Below are 21,318 nucleotides of genomic sequence, written 5' to 3'. Positions count from 1 at the left end.
ATTCACTAAGTGAATGTTTGATTGATTGAATAATTAATTAATAGTATCTTTCAGTTGTGAAATGAGTATTGTGAGCTCATAGCCAAATGTTTGATGCTTTAGCAAATGGACAAAAGCTGAAGGAAGTCTTTCCTAAAGGATGTAGAGAATCCTTCTTTTCAGTGTTTGACATTTATGTTCTAAAATGCTATTCAAATCCAATAAGTACTCCTTCACCAACCAGCTACCTTTTTTTTTAAAGATCATTTCTCAATGTCAGTTATTCAAAAAAATATTTCAGGGGAAAATGGTATATTTATATAGTTTTAGGATTTCAAAAGAATTAATGTTATTACTTAGGTATATGTTATGGTATTAATCTACATGGATATATTAATTATATTTAATATATTGTTATTTATAAATATATTTATTTTATTTAAGTCTAGGTTAAATTTTTAGATTAACCACTTATTGGGAACCCAGGGAAAATTATTTATGAAAGAAAGACAGCATCTCTCTTACAAGGTTGTGGTATAAATGAAATGATAACTTGCGTGTGACCATCCCTAACATAGTGATTATTTAACAAATATTTTGTGGATGTGGAATTATTAATTTCCCTCTACATTCAGTATGGTGCATATTATACAAGGGATTACTATTTTTGTAGCTGGTATTATTTATTGAGTAGCTGCTATGTACCAAACACAGTGACATGTATTGGGTTCCTGTTACGGCCCTGCCTTGTAGAAGTTCATAATTTGTGAGCAGAAATGGATACATTAAGAAAAAAAAAAAAAAAAGACACCCTAACCATATTGAATGTGGCTGATGCTGCAATCTATGCAATCCAGGAAGAGTATTCCGCATGGGCAAAGGCAGCCATGTGAGTGTACATGACAAGTTTGGGCAAATGTAGTAACTCCAGTGTGGCTAGGGTAGGGCCTAGATTACAGAAAACAGAGTGATGGAAAAGAGACAAAGCCATTAGACTGGGATTCAGTTGTGAAAATATTGTCATTCTATTCTCAATATTTGAAACTTAATTCCATCCATAGAAGATCACCAATTTCTTTATATTTGTTTTATAATTAAGAAGTTGAATTCTAGGAAGGGATCTCATTTATTAACTTTATGGTAATCCCAAACATCTATCATCACAAGACCTTTGTCTTATATGTGAAAATAATTCATTATGTGAAATCTTATTTATTTACTAATGGCTTCATAGGAATGGGATGAAACCAAATGTCCAAAGTTTGAAGTCTGCAGTGTTTTGACTAAAATTATTTCCATACTTGACTTCATGCATGAGGAGATATTACAGTTATAATCCATCTTAGCTAAATGTTCCCTAGATATTCCAAAGTCCACTAGTGATAGTAGGATTCTAATTAGTGTATACCCCATTCATTCAAGGTCTATACAAATTTATAGGAAAAAATAAAAGACCTGAAGGGAATAATGGTATTCTTTGAGAAGTTTATAAAATGTCTAAGCAAGATCAGAATCACCTCTATTTTAGGAAAACTTCTGTTTCATTAATTTGTCTGTATTCCTTACTGCCTAATGAAGTGATTTGCTTAGCTATTTTTATTTAAACAGATTTTTATTTGAAGAGAAGATATTTGGAGACCTTTAATTGAAAATGTGATCTTTTGCCAGGCATTTAGGGAACTCTATCATTAAATAGTGTTTTGTTGAAGAACACTGAAGTAATCATAAAAGGTCAGAGATTCTTGTTCTTTAAAGCCTGCAGCTTTTTAGATATTTACCAGCTGTGTACAATGTAGGCTGTCCCACATTGCTCTGCCAGTGGACCTCAACTCAGGAGGGGGATTCTTTCCAGGTTGAGAGGGTAATTGAATCGCCAGACTCAATGAGCCTTGTGCCTCTTTGAGAAAAGGATGTCACTTGTATTGTATTGTGTTAGGTTTCTGTGATTCAGGGAGTTTAGGCCAATAGTTCCATTCTTTATTTTCTTACAAACTGGATTACAGCTCTAGTTTTCAAAGGTACACTCAATTCTATTGTACCCCCTCAGTCAGTTTTTCTCTGTTTCGTTCATGCAGGCTGTTGTTTGCAATTGTATCTCTCAATCGGAAGTACACGTTTCAGAGTCATCAAACTGTGAATACTGGGTTCTATTTCCTGATAGCTTTCCTTTGGGGGAAAAAAAATACAGTATATAAGAATGAGTGAGACCAATCTATAAATGTAGCAAAAAAGAATGACTTTTTTAAAATGTTCCTTCGTTTCATGATACTTGATTTTAAACAATGGAGTTGCTTTCTCTTTTCAAATGTTTCCGTCAAATTGTAAAGAATTGATTTTTCCACTGATTTGTATATTGTATAGAATCTGTGTGCCCAGATTTGCGTGGCTTTTATACCTAGATAAATAAACTTAATAATACATATTAGAGGAAAGCTGACTAAATGATGCAATGGAAAAAACAGAACAAAACAAAACTCTTCTTTATGATAGATCCCCATGGAAAGTACTAGTCAGGGAAGGAACAGATGTCGCCAGCAGAATTCATTTGATAACTATGGGCAACAATATTTTTATTTAAAAGAAATCATCTCAGTATATGTGCATGTGTATATGTGTGTGTACACATGCACACACACATGCATATTTCTGACACAAGTGTTAAAAAGCAGAAGCTTAATCAATAGTTTCACTTCATCCTCCTTTGGGGTTTGCTTTTCAGTTATAATGGCTAAGTGGTTTAATACCTTTATCAAGTAAAATGTTGATAATTTCTAGAATAATTTCCTGAAAACATAGCTCTAATTATATCACTACTTTGTTCAAAAAATGTCAGTGGCTTCCCAGTGCCTAGAAATCAGTGTCCAAATACATAGCCTAATATGTAAGCCTATTGAGCTTTTCCCCACTATCATGTCAGAGAAATAAGGAGATGAAAAAAAAAATTAGGAGGCCCACAAATTACCTCCCATTAGTATTTGAAAATATGAATATTTTAAATATGTAAAATAAAAAGGTGATAAGGTTTCTTTAAGTGTGCAAGGCTAGTTTCCTCACTTGTTTTGTTAAACAAGAACTATGAGCACCTTTGTCCTAAGAGGTCTGTTAGAAACTTACTTACACGCTGCCATATAATGATGCTCAAGAGAACACAGTTTTAAAAGACAGAGTTTTAAAAACTCTGTTATGCTTTTAGAGGGCAAACAATTAGAGTGAATGTGCCATTTGGCTTAAATAAATAGTTCTGAATTCATGTGTTAATTTCATTTACAGTTGAGATGCCAGTATTTGAGTAAGTGAAAATGTATTTTTCTAGGACTGAGTGAATTCAAATTTTTACAACTCATTTTTGGTATGGGTCTGTGTCATTTAGGATGTTAATTTGAGTGGGTCTTCTGGTAGGGAGTAAAGTACTATATATCCAATTAGCTTATCCCTAAGTCAGAAAATACTGTTTTATGTATATTAATCTTATCCTTTTAAAACTTGTAAGATATTATTGTTATGCTTTATTAGTCTATGTGAATAAAGCTAATCCAATATTAGCCTGTATTTCTTCCAATATTAGTCTATATTGAATTAGCTTTATTCACATTTTGCCAATTTTCTTCATTTTTTTTCCTTTTTTTTTTCATTTTGGAATTGCCATGGGAAAGTGGTTTAGTTTTGCTTATACTGATACTATTGGAAAATTAACAGAAACCTAATTAATGCTTATTTGAGTGTTACATGTCTTTGGAGGGGGGCTTTTTTTTTAAAGATTTATTTATTTATTTATTTATCTATTTGACAGAGAGATCACAAGTAGGCAGAGGGGCATGCAGAGAGAGAGGGGGAAGCCCGATGTGGGGCTCGATGCAGGGCTAGATGTGGGGCTCGATCCCAGGAACCTGAGACCATGACCAGAGACGAAGGCAAAGGCTTAACCTACTGAGCCACCCAGGTGCCCCGGGAGGGGGTTGTTTTAAAGAACTTTTTATCTTTAGTGTTCCACTAAACAGTGATTTATCTGTGTTTGGGTTTCTTTCTTTTTTTTTTTTTTTAAGATTTTATTTATTTATTTAAGAAAGTGACTGAGAGAGTACATGAGCAGGGGGAGAGGGAAGAGAGGGAGAAACAGTCTCCTGCTGAGCAGGGAGCCCAACATGGGCTTGATCCCAGGACCCTGGGATCATGAGGTAAGCCGAAGACAGACTCTTAACTGACTGAGACACTCAAATCTACGTTTGGACTTCTTTTTGTTTATTCTGCTTACTTTTCACTATAGTTGTTGAATCTGTGCACTGATGACTTTCATCATTTGGGAGAATTTCTCATTGACTCTCTATCATCTCCTTATGGAACTCCTAATTAGACATATGTTAAACCTTTTTACTTTATTCTCCATAACTTAACTTATCTTATGGTTCCTTTCCTTTTCTCTTCCTTTCTTTCTTCCTTCCTTCCTTCCTTCCTTTCTTCCTTTCTTTTTTTCTTTCTTTCCTCTGCTTTTCTTTAAAGTTTGTAGAAATTTGGGGGAGAATGCAATGAATACATTTTTCTTTACAAGGGTTTTGTATCTGTTATGTTCTTGGAGGACAATATTCTCCTGGTTTACTTACCAAATGCCTTTAGGGTGATTACACTTATTTTTATCTCTTACTGCCTTGTCATTTTCAGACTTCGACATGGCAGCTCAAAAATACATTCAGATGACTTTTTAAAAATATTTTAGCTATAATTTTACCTTTTAAAATGTAATCTAACAGCAGATAATTATTTCTTAATACATGTATAAAAGTGTAATAATTGTGCCAGTACCATGCTGTCTTGATGATGACAGCTTTGTAATAGAGCTTGAAGTCCGGAATTGTGATGCCACCAACGTTGGCTTTCTTTTTCAATATCCCTTTGGCTATTCGAGGTCTTTTCTGGTTCCATATAAATTTTAGCATTATTTGTTCCATTTCTTTGAAAAAGATGGATGGTACTTTGATAGGAATTGCATTAAATGTGTAGATTGCTTTAGGTAGCATAGACATTTTCACAATATTTATTCTTCCAATCCAGGAGCATGGAACATTTTTCCATTTCTTTGTGTCTTCCTCAATTTCTTTCATGAGTACTTTATAGTTTTCTGAGTATAGATTCTGTGCCTCTTTGGTTAGGTTTATTCCTAGGTATCTTATGGTTTTGGATGCAATTGTAAATGGGACTGACTCCTTAATTTCTCTTTCTTCTGTCTTGCTGTTGGTGTAGAGAAATGCAACTGATTTCTGTCCTGACACTTTACTGAATTCCTGTATAAGTTCTAGCAGTTTTGGAGTGGAGTCTTTTGGGTTTTCCACATATAGTATCATATCATCTGTGAAGACTGATAATTTGACTTCTTCTTTGCCGATTTGGATGCCTTTAATTTCCTTTTGTTGTCTGATTGCTGAGGCTAGGACCTCTAGTACTATGTTGAATAGCAGTGGTGATAATGGACATCCCTGCCGTGTTCCTGACCTTAGCGGAAAAGCTTTCAGTTTTTCTCCATTGAGAATGATATTTGCTGTGGGTTTTTCATAGATGGCTTTGATGATATTGAGGTATGTGCCCTCTATCCCTACACTTTGAAGAGTTTTGATCAGGAAGGGATGCTGTACTTTGTCAAATGCTTTTTCAGCATCTATTGAGAGTATTATATGGTTCTTGTTCTTTCTTTTATTGATGTGTTGTATCACATTGACTGATTTGCGGATGTTGAACCAACCTTGCAGCCCTGGAATAAATCCCACGTGGTTGTGGTGAATAATCCTTTTAATGTACTGTTAAATACTATTGGCTAGTATTTTGTTGAGTATTTTCGCATCTGTTTTCATCAAGGATATTGGTCTATAGCTCTCTTTTTTGATGGGATCCTTGTCTGGTTTTGGGATCAAGGTGATGCTGGCCTCATAAAATGAGTTTGGAAATTTCCCTTCCATTTGTATTTTTTGGAACAGTTTCAGGAGAATAGGAATTAGTTCTTCTTTAAATGTTTGGTAGAATTCCCCCAGGAAGCCATCTGGCCCCGGGCTTTTGTTTGTTTGGAGATTTTTAATGACTGTTTCAATCTCCTTACTGGTTATGGGTCTGTTCAGGCTTTCTACTTCTTCCTGGTTCAGTTGTGGTAGTTTATATGTTTCTAGGAATGCATCCATTTCTTCCAGATTGTCAAATTTGTTGGTGTAGAGTTGCTCATAGTATGTTCTTATAACAGACACATAGATCAATGGAACAGAATAGAGAGCCCAGAAATAGACCCTCAACTCTACAGTCAACTAATCTTCGACAAAGCAGGAAAGAATGTCCAATGGAAAAAAGACAGCCTCTTCAATAAATGGTGCTGGGAAAACTGGACAGCCACATGCAGAAAAATGAAATTGGACCATTTCCTTACACCACACACAAAAATAGACTCAAAATGGATGAAGGACCTCAATGTGAGAAAGGAATCCATCAAAATCCTTGAGGAGAACACAGGCAGCAACCTCTTCGACCTCTGCCGCAGCAACATCTTCCTAGCAACAACGCCAAAGGCAAGGGAAGCAAGGGCAAAAATGAACTATTGGGATTTCATCAAGATCAAAAGCTTTTGCACAGCAAAGGAAACAGTTAACAAAATCAAAAGACAACTGACAGAATGGGAGAAGATATTTGCAAACGACATATCAGATAAAGGACTAGTGTCCAGAATCTATAAAGAACTTAGCAAACTCAACACCCAAAGAACAAATAATCCAATCAAGAAATGGGCAGAAGACATGAACAGACATTTCTGCAAAGAAGACATCCAGATGGCCAACAGACACATGAAAAAGTGCTCCATATCACTCGGCATCAGGGAAATACAAATCAAAACCACAATGAGATATCACCTCACACCAGTCAGAATGGCTAAAATCAACAAGTCAGGAAATGACAGATGCTGGCGAGGATGCAGAGAAAGGGGAACCCTCCTACACTGTTGGTGGGAATGCAAGCTGGTGCAGCCACTCTGGAAAACAGCATGGAGGTTCCTCAAAATGTTGAAAATAGAACTGCCCTATGACCCAGCAATTGCACTATTGGGTATTTACCCTAAAGATACAAATGTAGTGATCCAAAGGGGCACATGCACCCGAATGTTTATAGCAGCAATGTCCACAATAGCCAAACTATGGAAAGAACCTAGATGCCCATCAACAGATGAATGGATCAAGAAGACGTGGTATATATACACAATGGAATACTATGCAGCCATCAAAAGAAATGAAATCTTGCCATTTGCGACAACATGGATGGAACTAGAGCGTATCATGCTTAGTGTAATAAGTCAAGCAGAGAAAGACAACTATCATATGACCTCCCTGATATGAGGAAGTGGTGATGCAACATGGGCGCTTAAGTGGGTAGGAGAAGAATCAATGAAACAAGATGGGATTGGGAGGGAGACAAACCATAAGTGACTCTTAATCTCACAAAACAAACTGAGGGTTGCTGGGGGGAGGGGGTTTGGGAGAAGGGGGTGGGATTATGGACATTGGGGAGGGTATGTGCTTTGGTGAGTGCTGTGAAGTGTGTAAACCTGGTGATTCACAGACCTGTATCCCTGGGGATAAAAATATATGTTTATAAAAAATAAAAAATTATAAAAAAAAAGTGTAATAATTACTAAAGATTTAATATGTAGTCTAGATTGATTGAAACCCGCATTGACAAATACTGAAATAGTAATTGGGAAGCTGTATGGAAGAAAGAAACTTTTGAAGAATAAGACAAAAAGATTTGCCACATCAGATCTTAAACTCACTGTAAAGCTTCTATACTCAACATGTACTGTTGGTACAAGAATACACGTTTTCTGGAGCAGATGAAAGTCTGTAAAGAGGACGAAGTAAGTAAGAGAACATAATATGTAATGAAGAGTGCATTTCAATTTAGTGGAAAATGATGGGTTCTTTGAAAAATCGTTCAGGTATAATTTTGAATTTGCTTTTATAACCCCTCATTAGGGGCTCCTGGGTGGTTCAGTGGGTTAAGCCTCTGCCTTCGGCTCAGGTCATGATCTCAGGGTCCTGGGATCCAGTGACACATCAGGCTCTCTGCTTGTCAGGGAGCCTGGTCCCCCGCCAACCCCACTTGCTTCTCTGCCTTCTTGTGATCTCTGTCTCTCAAATAAATAAATAAAATCTTTTAAAATAATTTGGAAGGTATAAATTATGTGAGAACAAATTTTAATAATGCACACATTTTGAAATGAAAGCTAATGCAACTTGAAATGATTTTTTTTTAAACCATATATTAACTTATCTATTATCAAAGTGTTCCTGGGTATTTAAATAATAACTAATCCAGTATACACATAGGCTAAGGTCATAAACATTACACAAGAGGTAATGCTAATGACTAATTACCATATTAGAGATGTCTTAGTTCAGTATTAGCCAGAGATATATATACCAAAGGATCGGACACCACTTTCCTCTCATCAGATTGTTGAAGTTAAGAACTTTAATAACCTCTTATGCTCTTCAGCTGGAAGGAAACAATAAGTGTCACATAGTAGAAATTTATTTGTAAATTACAAATATATATACCATTGTGCCAATTGTGCTTTATTATGTGCTCTTCCTAGAAAAATAAAAATGCTACCATGTAATGGTATATGTACACTATATTTTATTGTAGCAGTTGTAGCATCATTTGAAGTGGCAGATACCTGAAACAACTATAGTGCCCATCATTATGAAAACTGCTAAGTCTATTTATATTATTTATTATATGTTGTATATTACTTATTACTTATATTTTTATTACTTATTATATTTTAATACTTACATTATGGAATGTTGTGAGGTTATTCTTAAAAATATATTATTATTTATTGACCTAGAGGGGAATCGGTATTAAGTGAAAAATGTAAGTTGCATATTAAAATGAATAACAGGGCACCTGGGTGGCTCAGTGGGTTAAGCCGCTGCCTTCGGGTCAGGTCATGATCTCAGGGTCCTGGGATCAAGCCCCACATCAGGCTCTCTGCTCAGCAGGGAGCCTGCTTCCCTTCCTCTCTCTCTGCCTGCCTCTCTGCCTCCTTGTGATCTCTCTCTGTCAAATAAATAAATAAAATCTTAAAAAAAATAAAAATAAAATGAATAACATATTATCTTTATAAAAAATCTGATTTCTATATGAGGAAATATGGCATAGAAGGATATAATTTAACTTTAGTTTCCTCATTTGGTTGAAGTGAAGGAGGGGTGAAGAGAAGTTAACATTTTTCTTAGAAAAATGAGCATGTACTTCTACAATGAGTATGTATATTTTTCTACAATGAGTATGTATATTTTTAAGTAAACATAATTAAGTTAAAGTCACTAGTAGCATGATATAATAAAGCAGAGAGGTTACAGAGTAGCATGTGGCAGACCATATTCTAAGTTGGTTTTTCTTTTTTTTTTTTCCCCCTTTGGTGTAAAGATTGAAAGATCCAGACTTTCTCTTTTTTTCTCTAAATGACTAATAATTTCAAATCTGCTAAATAATATATTTTTCCACTGTCCTAAAATGCCACATTTATCATATATTTAATCCTATATTTATTTAGGTATATTTTCAAATGCTCTATTTGTCCTACCAATCTATATATCTTTGACAGGACCAAGGTGTTTTAAATACTATACTGTGTAGTATTCTTTATCATAGACTAAAGCCATTTCCCTGATATTATATTTATTTTCAGAATATCCTAACTTTTGTCTGCTTATATAAAAAAAGAAGCTCTACAAAATAACTATTGAACACTGTGTTCAGACTATAATTAAATAACAATTTAAAATTATTAATGAAAATGAAAATGTATGTCCGTTTCACCTCATTCATTTATCAGTTGATATAACATTAACTGCATAAACCAAAATTCAGTCGTTAATTTTAATATATAACTTTCTAGTGTTGAATCTGGCAATTGATAGGGTACTAAATTTACTAGTGTTAAAACACTGGAATATTATTTTCAAAATGTCCCATCTTCTTTAATGTATTCTGAAAAAGATAAATAGATGTTACATTGTCTATTGAATCATTATTGCTTATGCAAAAATCTATCTTGTTTCTGTTTTGTAATATATATCTTCAGGCCTTTAAAGGTTACATTTTTACTTTTAATCACAGCTAGTAGAATGTGTAATAATAACTGCTTTTCTTCATATTTGTTTCAAAAGTTGAACATTTAGTTCTGGAAAACCTTCTGTAACTCAAAGCATTGTTAGTCAATTTATTACAAAATCTAAATGATATAAAACCTAAAAATAATGTCAGTTTAACTAACTGATAGAAGATTTTCATTATACAACTTAAGCCAATTTTATAAGAAACAAGTAATACCACATTGTTTGTGGTTGTATGTTATGTATGGACATATTTAAACATATGCCTTTGTTAATATTTTTTAGAACTTAAATTATTTAGAAAAAAAGAATCTAGTTTTATGTATGTATATGAAAATTAAACTGAAATAATAATTTTTTACTTCAGTATAATCAAGACAAAGGAAAATCTGTATAGACACATAGGATACTGTTTAGAATATTTTGTTGTTGTTGTTGTTAAATATTTTATTTATTTATTTGACAGACAGAGATCACAAGTAGGCAGAGAGGCAGGCAGAGGGAGAGGAAGGGAAGCAGGCTCCCTGCTGAGCAGAGAGCCAAAGCAGGGCTAGATCCCAGGACCCAGGGATCAGGATTGGAGCCAAAGGCAGAGGCTCCAACCCACTGAGCCACCCAGGTACCCCTAGAATATTTTTTAATATTAACAGGTAAAAATAAATGTAACAGAATTTGGATGAATGGCATTTTCATCTATCTAGCTATCTTGTTGGTTAGAAAGGTAATTTGAAACCCATCAAGGCTAAGTAGTTTATCCCAGATCCCATAACTACTTGATAGAATAAATAAATTTCTTGATTTTTTTCTGGTGTGCTATTGTCCACATAACACTACACAATCTATATGAATAATTTATGTATGTAATGAGTCATTATTAAACTATAAAGTATATATAATATAAATGTAAAATATATATGTAAAAAAGAAAATATAAGTCATAAAATATAGAGGATATTGTATTTATATATACATATAAACAACATATTTTCTTTTTTTTTAAGATTTTATTTATGTATTTGACAGAGATCACAAGTAGGCAGAGAAGCAGGCAGGTACTGGTGGGGGCGGGGGAAGCAGGCCCCCTGCTGAGCAGAGAGAGGACTCATGACCTGAGCTGAAGGCAGAGGCTTTAACCCACTGAGCCACCCAAGTGTCCCAAGCAACATATTTTCTATCATGACAATTTTGTAAGTGCTGTCAATATTTAAATGGTGGGTAAAATTTATAACAGTATTTTTAAGAAATTTTTTATATTTTTATTTAATTTTTTTAAATGTAAGACTTTTTTATTTAAATTTTTTGAAGTTCTTAAAATTTTTTATTTAAATTCATTTGTTAACATATACTCTATTATTATTTTCAGGGATAGAATTTAGTGGTTCATCAATTGCGTATAACACCCAATGCTCTTTATGTAAAATGTCCCCCCTTGATGCCCTTCACCTGATTATCGTATCCTTCCAACTTCCTCCCCTCCAGCAACAGTAAACTTCATCTTAAGGAAATTTGGGTTTACTTTTCTAAAAATTGGCAAAGTGAAAAATTAAGGTAAATTATTATCAAAACTAGTTTTGCTTTTAAAAGTAATAATGGGTTTAAATTAATGTACTCGGAATGGAGAGTTTTCTGGTAAGTACCCATTGTACAAATAGTGACTGGCAGCTGGTTTTATGAGCTACAATATAATAATACAGTATGGTAGACACTGCAGCACCCTGTCAATTAAGAAATCTCACATTCTTGTCAGTAAAGAACAAATTCTCACAAAATAACCTGATGTTATTTTGTTTGAAAAGAAGAAAATAGAAGTGTTATAGTCTAGTTCTAATAACATAAATAATGAAATTTTGTCTTTATTACTAATTGTCTTATACATACAACTTTTTGCAGCAGTCAGTGGATTTGTTGTTTTAAATCTTATTTGCGATAAGGTTATTCAGTTATTTTTCTTCATACAGTTTTTGCTTCTTTCTTGCTTTCTTTCTTATTGTGCTTCCTAATACGAATTTTCTTTAATAAACTTTAAAATCTTAAACTCTCAGGATTAATATTATAAGAAAAATTTTTAAAAAGATTTTATTTATTTATTTTACAGAGATCACAAGTAGTCAGAGAGGCAGGCAGAGAGAGAGCCAGATGCAGGGCTCTATCCCAGAACCCTGTGATCATGACCTGAGCCAAAGGCAGAGGCTTAACCACTGAGCCACCCAGGTGCCCCAAGAAAAAAATTTTTAGCTAGAAAAAGCCGAGGGGGAATGTGATGCTGACTTAAATTTGTTAAATCTGTTCTATGCTGTATAATGTACTAGGCATGCTGTCTGTGTCAAGTTTCCTAGTTCAGCATCTCAAGGTCATATTAAAAAAAAATTGTTTTCTACAAAAATAATTTTTTCTTCTTACGCATTCATAGTTCTAAAAGTCTAATCATATTGTGCAAAACTTTTCTAAAATTTAGTGTGTCTGAGTTTTGAAGGGAGGGTTTTCTGAGTAAAACCAGGCAAACATATTCTGTATCTATTTGTCCCCAGAAGAGTGAGTACTGTGAGGGCAGGAGTTTTTGTGTGTCCTGTGAATGATAGGTTCCCACTCTCCTTTGCCAAATGTCTGAAGACCAGTGGGTTTTTTACTGAGAGATGGTGATAGCTTGATGGTGTTCCCTATGCCTTTATTTTCTATATGTGCTATTAGGGACATTTTATATTAAATTAATGTACATTAATTTAATGCACACTCACCATTAGACACTCACCATTATACAGCTCAGTCTAGAAGTATAAGTGGTGTTAATTCACCCTTCTCACACTTGCAAACTTATTGAACTTTCCCAAGTATTTTTTTAAATGTAGCAGATTGAAGTTTATCTTGGAAGGGTGCTTCCATCTGTGAAAACTCTCATTGGAAAAAGCAAGAACACTTTAAAATAAATCCACCAGCTGTTTTGATAATGTTGTGGTGATATGAAGGCCTGAATATGATTGGACTATTGGTTAAATTCGTTATAACATATGAGATGTTAGCTGGCTTGCGAGATTTTCATGTTTCTTGATAATGACTTTAAAACCATTAAATTGTATAGAGATGACACTAATGCAATTTCAAGTTCCAACTTTAAAAATAAAAAGCAAAGAATAAAAGTTAAAGTTGTCTTAGAATTAACCCACATGGAAATGGCACATATTGTAGCTTCGAACAAGCTTTTAAAAATCCCATTGAGTAATAGAAAATTCAACACCTGCAAAATACGGGTAAGTTAATGGACTAGGGAACATTCAATGCATGTTCTTTTGTGTTGATATAAAAAAAAACAAATATATCAAACCATTTGTGTTTTAGATTTTTGCTTAAAGAAGGAGTAAAAGTCCTCATAAAACAAATATATGCACAAAAATCAGATATTTAATTTTTATGCCTCCTAACATGACTTGGTACATTTTTCTTCACACAATTGAAGACTAAAATACTTGTGAATGATTGAATAACCTGAAGAAACCAAGTGAAGTGATTGTGTATTTTCTAGAAGGAGACTACTGGGGTGTCTTTAAAGTACCCTTCTAAATTTAAATTTTATAGCCTTTGCTTTTAGAAAGGTTTAAAAGCTCACAGAATAGGAGTCAAACCTCTTGTTTAGAAGGAGAACTCAAGAAATCTCTCCACTTACTATGAGAGAAAAAAAATTGATATTGATCTTGACAGTCTTGATGAGAACAGTTGAGGAGGTGTTCCCTTTCTAATAGGTTTCTGAATGTCTTTGACTCTGAGTACCCAGCTTCCTACACAGTAATCTATCATTTCTTCAGAGTTATTTGTGAGAGGTAGAGAGCAAAGGTGATTTTTGAATCATTGTTTGATGTTGGCTCAGACCATTTTCAAAACCATTTTTGTGTATTCTGTGATACATGCTGATGTATTCCTTTTTTTAATGTACCATTGTGTCTTCTTCACTTTTCCTGTTTTTCCACTCTATTTCTGAGAGTTTCCACAGCATTTATACAGTAATCTTCACAATTAGTCCTTTAATACTAGCACCTTTCTATGAAAAAGCTTCAGTTAGATACTAAACCCTTAGTTTGGAAGTCAAATTTCTCCATAATTTGTTCCAAGCACATTAAAAATATATCTTCTAGTCATCATTTCCTAAGTGAATCAGTGAACATCTCTAGCCAGTTGGCCAAGTCATTATGCCAAGACATATTCTGAAGTTTCTTGATTTTTTACTCGTGTCAATCCAGAATAACTCAGATGCCGTTTCTTCTCATCTCTTAGTCCTGTCACTTCAGAAACACTTTGATTACCACCCATTTGAAGCAGATTCTGAACCTCATTCTGAAGTGACTTTTCACTCTGATACCAAAATGTCTTGATGTCAGGGAGGTTTCCTCCCCTCCCTTCCTTTCCTTCCCTTCATTTCTCTTCCCCTCCCTTGCCCTTCCCTTCCTTTTTTTTAGGTCCATCGAGCTTTTATTTAAGAAACATTCAGTAATTTTAGCTAATTTTTTGAAGTACTTTTTTTTAAAAAAAAGTTATAGTCTCCTACAATTTTATTTTGGTGTAAGAGTTATACTTGGAATCATGAGATTATTGAATAAAACTAGAGAGTTTTATTGTCAGTGATATATTGTGATAGATCAGACCTTGTAGTTTGACAACTATAGGAAATCATGAACCATAAGTGTAATTCTAAATGTTTTTTTTAATTTTTTTAAAGCTTTTTTTTTTTTAAGGAATTTATTTATCTATTTGACAGAGAGAGATCACAAGTAGGCAGAGAGGCAGGCAGAGAGAGGAGGGAAGCAGGCTCCCCACTGAGCAGAGAGCCCAATGTGGGGCTTGATCCCAGGACCCTGAGATCATGACCTGAGCCGAAGGCAGCAGCTTAACCCACTGAGCCACCCAGGCGCCCCTTAAATTTTTTTAAACATATATTTATTTCTTATGTCATCTTTGTAGGTACAATTTTGAAACTCAATTTGTGGGTCATAACATAATCAGTATTCTTGTGGAAAGATCCTTAATTGTTTAATTAGATTATATTTCTATGCTACTCCCCTCCCCCAAATATCCTGAAAAGTAATCTACAGTTGACATTTTTTTCCTCATGATGGTGTTTTTATGTTACAATAAGTCTTCTAATTATATAATTAGGTCATTTAGGCAGTGTGTCAGTCATTAAATATTTGTTAATCAGTCATGTCAGATGTTACTATGATATCAAGTAAGAGGAGGAAAGAATAGTGACAGTGACTTTGAGATTTTCTCTAGCAACTGTTAAATGCTTAGTTGCAGGTACTGAGCAAGGGGATCAATGGGCTTAAGCAGGAACAAATGATGTTTCCTAAGGAATCGACTAGTAATTTAGTTAGTAATTGTTCATTATGAATGTTATTCATATTATTCAAAACAGAATGTTATTCAATTATTCAAAAACAGAAAATAAGGCCAAGGAGATAAGGCTGTATCTATTTACTCTTATCATACTAAATGAGCATTTTTAAAATAAATGCATGGTGACACTTAAGCATTATTTAATTTTGAAGGAAAAAGAACCATTGGTTGACTATCTATTCAGTATTAACTAAAAGTTTAGATTGTGAGTACAACATCCATTCATGGTAAAACCCTCAACAAGTATATTTAGAGGGAACATACCTCAACATATTAAAGACCTTGTGTGAAAAACCCACAGCTGGCATCATACTCAACGGAGAAAAACTGAAAACTTCTCCTTCAAGGTCAGGAACAAGGCAAGGAGTCCACTCTTACCACTTTCATTCAACATAGTACTGGAAGTCATAGCCGCAGAAATCAGACAAGAAAAAGGAATAAAGGTATCACATTGGTAAGAAGTCAAACTTTCACTATTTGCAGATGACATGATAGTATATATAGAAAGCTCTAAACAGGCATAAACTTAATCAAATCAAGGGGGTGAAAAACCTATAATCTGAAAGCTATAAAACATTGGTGAAAGAAACTGGATGACACAAACAAATGGAAAGACATTATAAGCTCTTGGATTGGAAGAAGAAATGTGTGAAAATGCCTTTACTACCCAAAGCAATATACAGATTTAATGTAATCCCTATTAAAATACTAAAGGCATTTTTCATAGAACTAGAACAAACAATATAAAATTTGTGTGGGATCCCAAAGACCCCAAATAACCAAAGCAGTCTTGAGAAAGAACAAAGCTGGAGGTATCACATTTCACCATTGTAAGTTTTGTTACAAAGATGTATTTTTTAAATGTAAAGTTTTTATTAAAATTCCAGTTTACTAATGTACAATGTAATATTAGTTTCAGGTATACAATTTAGTGATTCAGCACTTCCATACAACACCTGGTGCTCATCACAAGTGTACTCTTTAATCCCCATCACCAATTTAACCCATGTCCCCACCAACTCCCCTCTGGTAAACATCAGTTTATTCTTTATAATTAAGAGTCTGTTTCTTGGTTTGCTGCTCTCTCTCTCTCTCTTATTTCTTTGCTAGTGTGTTTCTTAAATTCCACATGTGAGTGAAATCATATGTATTTGTATCTCTCCAACTGACTTAGTTCACTTAACATAATACTCTCTAGCCACATGAGTGACGGTGAGCATCATTTCATGTGTCTGTTGGCCATCTAGATATATTTGGAAAAAATTTCTCTTCATGTCTTTTGCACATTTTTTAATTGGATTATTCATTTTTGGGGGGGGGTGTTGAGATCTATAAATTCTTTACAGATTTTGGATACTAACCCTTTATCAGATAATGCCATTTGCAAATATCTTCTCCCATTATGTAGGTTGCCTTTTAGTTTTGTTGATTATTTCCTTCTGTGCAGAAGCTTTTATTTTGCTAAAGTCCTGATAGTTTATTTTTTATTTTGTTTTCCTTGACTCATGAGACCTATCTAGTAAGAACTTGGTATGGCTGATGTTAAAGAGGTTACTGCTGTATACTCCTCTAAGATTTTAATGGTTTCAGGTCTCGTTTTTAGATCTTTCCTCTGCTTTGAATTTATTTTTGTATATGCTGTAAAAAGTGGTCCAGTTTCTTTCTTTTCTTTTCTTTCTTTCTTTCTTTCTTTCTTTCTCTCTTTCTCTCTTTCTTTCTTTTTTTTTTAAAGATTTTATTTATTTGACAGAGAGAAAGAGAAAGTGCAAGCAGGGGGAGGAGCAGAGGGAGAGGGAGAAGTAGGCTCCCCACTGAGCAGAGAGCCTCACACAGGGGTCCATCCTGGAACCCCGGATTGTGATGTGAGCTGAAGGCAGATGCTTAACCAACTGAGCCACCCAGGCACCTCTGGTCCAGTTTCATTCTTCTGCATGTTGCTGCCCAGTTTTCCCAACACCATTTGTTGAAGAGACTTCCCCCCCCCCCCATTGGATATTCTTTCCTGTTTTATCAAAGATTAATTGACCATGTAACTGTGGGTTTATTACGGGGTTTTCTATACTGTTCTGTTGATCTGTGTGTCTTTTTTTTTTTTTTTTTTTGTGCCAGTACCATATTGTCTTGATCACTACAGCTTTCTGTTATAGTTTGATGTCCAGAATTGTGATGACTGCAGCTTTGCTTTCCTTTTTCAAGATTGCTTTGGCTCTTCAGGTTCTTTTGTGGTCCCATACAATTTTTTTTTTAATGTTATGTTAGTCACCATATAGTAATTTTTGATGTAGTGTTCCAAGACTTATTGTTTATGTATGACATCCAGTGCCCCGTGCAATACATGCCCTCCTTAGTACCTGTCACCAGGCAAAACCATCTCCTCCCCCAACTAAAATCCGCAGTTTGTTTCTCAGATTCTGCAGTCTCTCATGGTTTGTCTCCCCCTCCATTCCCCCCGACTTCATTTTTCTCTTCCTTCTTCTAATGTCCTACATGCTATTCCTTATGTTCCACAAGTAAGTGAAACCATATGATAATTGACTCTCTCTGCTTGATTTATTTCACATGGCATAATCTCAGCCAGTCCCATCCATGGTGATGCAAAAGTTGGGTATCCATCATTTCTAATGGCTGAGTAATATTCCATTGTTTTATAGACCACATCTTCTTTATCCATTTGTCTATTGAAGGGCATCTTGGCTCTTTCCACAGTTTGGCTATTGTTGACATTGCTCCTATGAACATTGGGGTGCATATAGTCCTTCTTTTCACTACATCTGTATCTTTGGGTAAATACCCAGTGGTGCAATTGAAGGGTATAGGGTAGTTTTCTTTTTTTAATTTCTTGAGGAACCTCCACACTGTTTTCCAAAGTGGCTGCCCCAACTTGCATTTCCACCAACAGTGTGAGAGGATTCCCCTTTCTCCGCATCCTCTTCAACATTTGTTGTTTCTTGTCTTGTTAATTGTTGCCATTCTAACTGGTATAAGGTGGTATCTCAATGTGGTTTTGATTTGAATCTCCCTGATGGCTAAGGATAATGAACATTCTTTCATGTGTCTGTTAACAATTTGTATGTCTTCATTGGAGAAGCATCTATTCATGTCTTCTGCCCATTTTTTGACTTGATTGTCTGTTTTTTGGGTGTTGAGTTTGAGAAGTTCTTTATAGATCTTGGATATCTGTCCTTTGTCTGTAGTGTCATTTGCAAATATCTTCTCCCATTCTGTGGTTGCCTCTTTGTTTTGTTGACTGTTTCCTTTGCTGTGGAGAAGCTTTTTATCTTGATGAAGTCCCAAAAATTCATTTTCGCACATTGGCCACAACATCTTCTTTCAAAACATGTCTCCAAGATTTCATACAAATTTTAAGACTATTTTTCCTTGCTCTGTGAAAAATGTTGGTGGTATTTTGATAGGGATTGCATTAAATGTGTAAACTACTTTTGGTAGTATAGACATTTTAACAATATTATTCCAATCCATGAGCATGGAATGTTTTTCCATTTTTTTGTGTCATCTTCAGTTTTTTTTATTGTGTTTTTTTAATTTTCAGAGTACAGATCTTTTACCTCTTTGGTTAGGTTTATCTCTAGATATCTTAAGGTTTTTGGTGCAATTGTAAATGGGATTGATTCCTTGGTTTCTCTTTGTGTTGCCTCATTACTGGTGTGTAGAAAAGCAACAGATTTCTGTACATTGATTTTTGTATCTTGCAACATTACTGAATTCTGTATCAGTTCTAACAATTTTTTGGTGGAGTCTTTTGGGTTTTCCTTATGAGTATCATGTCATTACAAACTGTGAAAGTTTGACTTCTTCCTTGCCAAGTTGGATGCCTTTTATTTCTTTTTGTTGTCTTGATTGCTGAGGCTAGGAATTCAGTACTGTGTTAAATGATGGTGGTGGGAGTGGACATACCTGTCTTGTTCCTGACCGTCTATGAGAAAAACTCTCAGTTTTTCCCAGTCCAGGATGATTTTTTTTTCATATAAGGCCTTTATTATGTTGAGATATTCCCTCTAACTCTACTTTGTTGATGGTTTTAATCATGAATGAATGTTTTATCTTGTCAAATCCTTTTTCTGAATCTATAGAAAAGAACATATGGTTCTTGTGCTTTTTTTTTTTATTAACGTATAGTATTATGTGAATTTATTTGCAAATATTGAACATCCTTGCACCCCAGGAATAAATTGCACTTGATTGCAGTGAATGGTTCTCTTAATGTACTGTCAGATTTGATTTACTAGTTGTTTTATTGAGAATTTTTGTGTATGTGTCCATTAGGGCTATTGGCCTATAATTCTCTTTTTTAGTAGAGTCTTTGTTTGGTTTTGGAATTCGGGTAGTACTAGCCTCATAGAATGAATTTGACAGTTTTTGTTCCATTTTTATTTTTTGAAATAGTTTAAGAAGAATAGGTATTAACTCTTCTTTAAGTGCGTGGCTGAACTCCCCTGTGAAGCTATCCGGCCCTGGACTGTTGTTTGTTGGAAGATTTTTTGATTACTGAATCAGTTTCTTTGCTGGTTATTGATATGTTCAAGTTTTCTATTCCATCCTATTTCAGTTTTTGTAGTTTATATGTTTTGTCCATTTCTTCTAGGTATGTCCAATTTGTTGGACATACAGATATTCGTAATATTCCTTATAATTGTTTGTATTTCTGTGATGTTGGTTGTCATTTCTCCTCTCTCATTTTAGATTTTATTTAATTAGGACCTTTCTCTTCTTGATAAATCTGGCTAGGGGGGTTATCAATTTTATTTATTTATTTATTTATTTATTTATTTTTAAACCAGCTCTTGGTCTCATTGATCTATTCTCTATTATTTTTGTTGTTGTCTTTTGTTTGTTTGTTTTTTAGTTTTTGTATCATTTATTTATGCCCTGAACTTCAATATTTCCCTTCTGCTGGCTTTGAGCTTCATTTGTTGCCTTTTACTAGCTCTTTTGAACGCAAGGTTAATTTGTTTATTGAGATTTTTCTTGCTTCTTGAGGTAGGTTTGTATTGCTCTAACTTAACTCTTAGAATTGCTATTATTGCATCCCAAAGGTTTTGGACCATTGTGTCTTATTTCCATGTATTTTTTTTTTTAATTTTTTCTTCGATTTTCTGGTTAAGCTGTTCATTGTTCAGTAGCATATTTTTTAACCTCGCTTAAGCATGTGGTGGTCTTTCCAAATTTTTTCTTGTAGTTGACTTCATGTTTCTTTGTGTTGTGATCAGAAAATTTGCATGGGGGTGCCCCTGGGTGGCTCATTCAGTTAGGCCTTTGACTTTTGATTTTGGCCTAGGTCATGATCTCAGTGTCATGAAATTGAGCCCCACATCAGGTTCTGTGCTGCACATGGAATCTGCTTAAGATTCTCTTTTTTCCCTTTCCTCTCTCTCTCCCCGTCTCTGCTCACCCAATCCCTTTATTCCCCTCTCACATCTTTTTCAAAAAGAAAGAAAGAAAGAAAAGAAAAGAAAAGAAAAGATTTGTTGTATGATCTTGGTATCTTTGTATTTCGTAAGGTCTGATTTGTGACCTATTGTGTGATCTATTTTGGAAAATGTTCCATATGCACTTGAAGAGAATATGTGTTCTGTTGCTTTAGGATAAAATGTTCTGAATAGATCTTTTAAATCCATCTGGTCTAGTTTGTCATTCAAAGCCATTGTTTCCTGGTTGATTTTCTGCTCAGGTGCTCTGTGCATTGATATAAGTGAGGTGTTAAAGTCCTCTACTGTTATTGTATTATTAACAATGAGTTCTTTTATGTTTGTTATTAATTGTTTTATATAGTTGGGTGCTCCCATCTGGG

At 34.4% G+C, this 21,318-nt stretch overlaps 1 protein-coding gene across 6 annotated transcripts in view; it reads left to right on the top strand.

The window, feature by feature from the left end:
• DPYD (dihydropyrimidine dehydrogenase) overlaps nucleotides 1-21,318 on the top strand; it is an 831,034-nt gene that overhangs the window by 184,687 nt on the left and 625,029 nt on the right. The window lies entirely within an intron of this gene.

The sequence above is a fragment of the Mustela nivalis genome, assembly GCF_964662115.1.
Source record: "Mustela nivalis genome assembly, chromosome: 10".
NCBI classification, from domain to species: domain Eukaryota; kingdom Metazoa; phylum Chordata; class Mammalia; order Carnivora; family Mustelidae; genus Mustela; species Mustela nivalis.
Note: the sequence above shows the minus strand (reverse complement) of the source record. Positions and strands in the feature narration are given on the sequence as shown.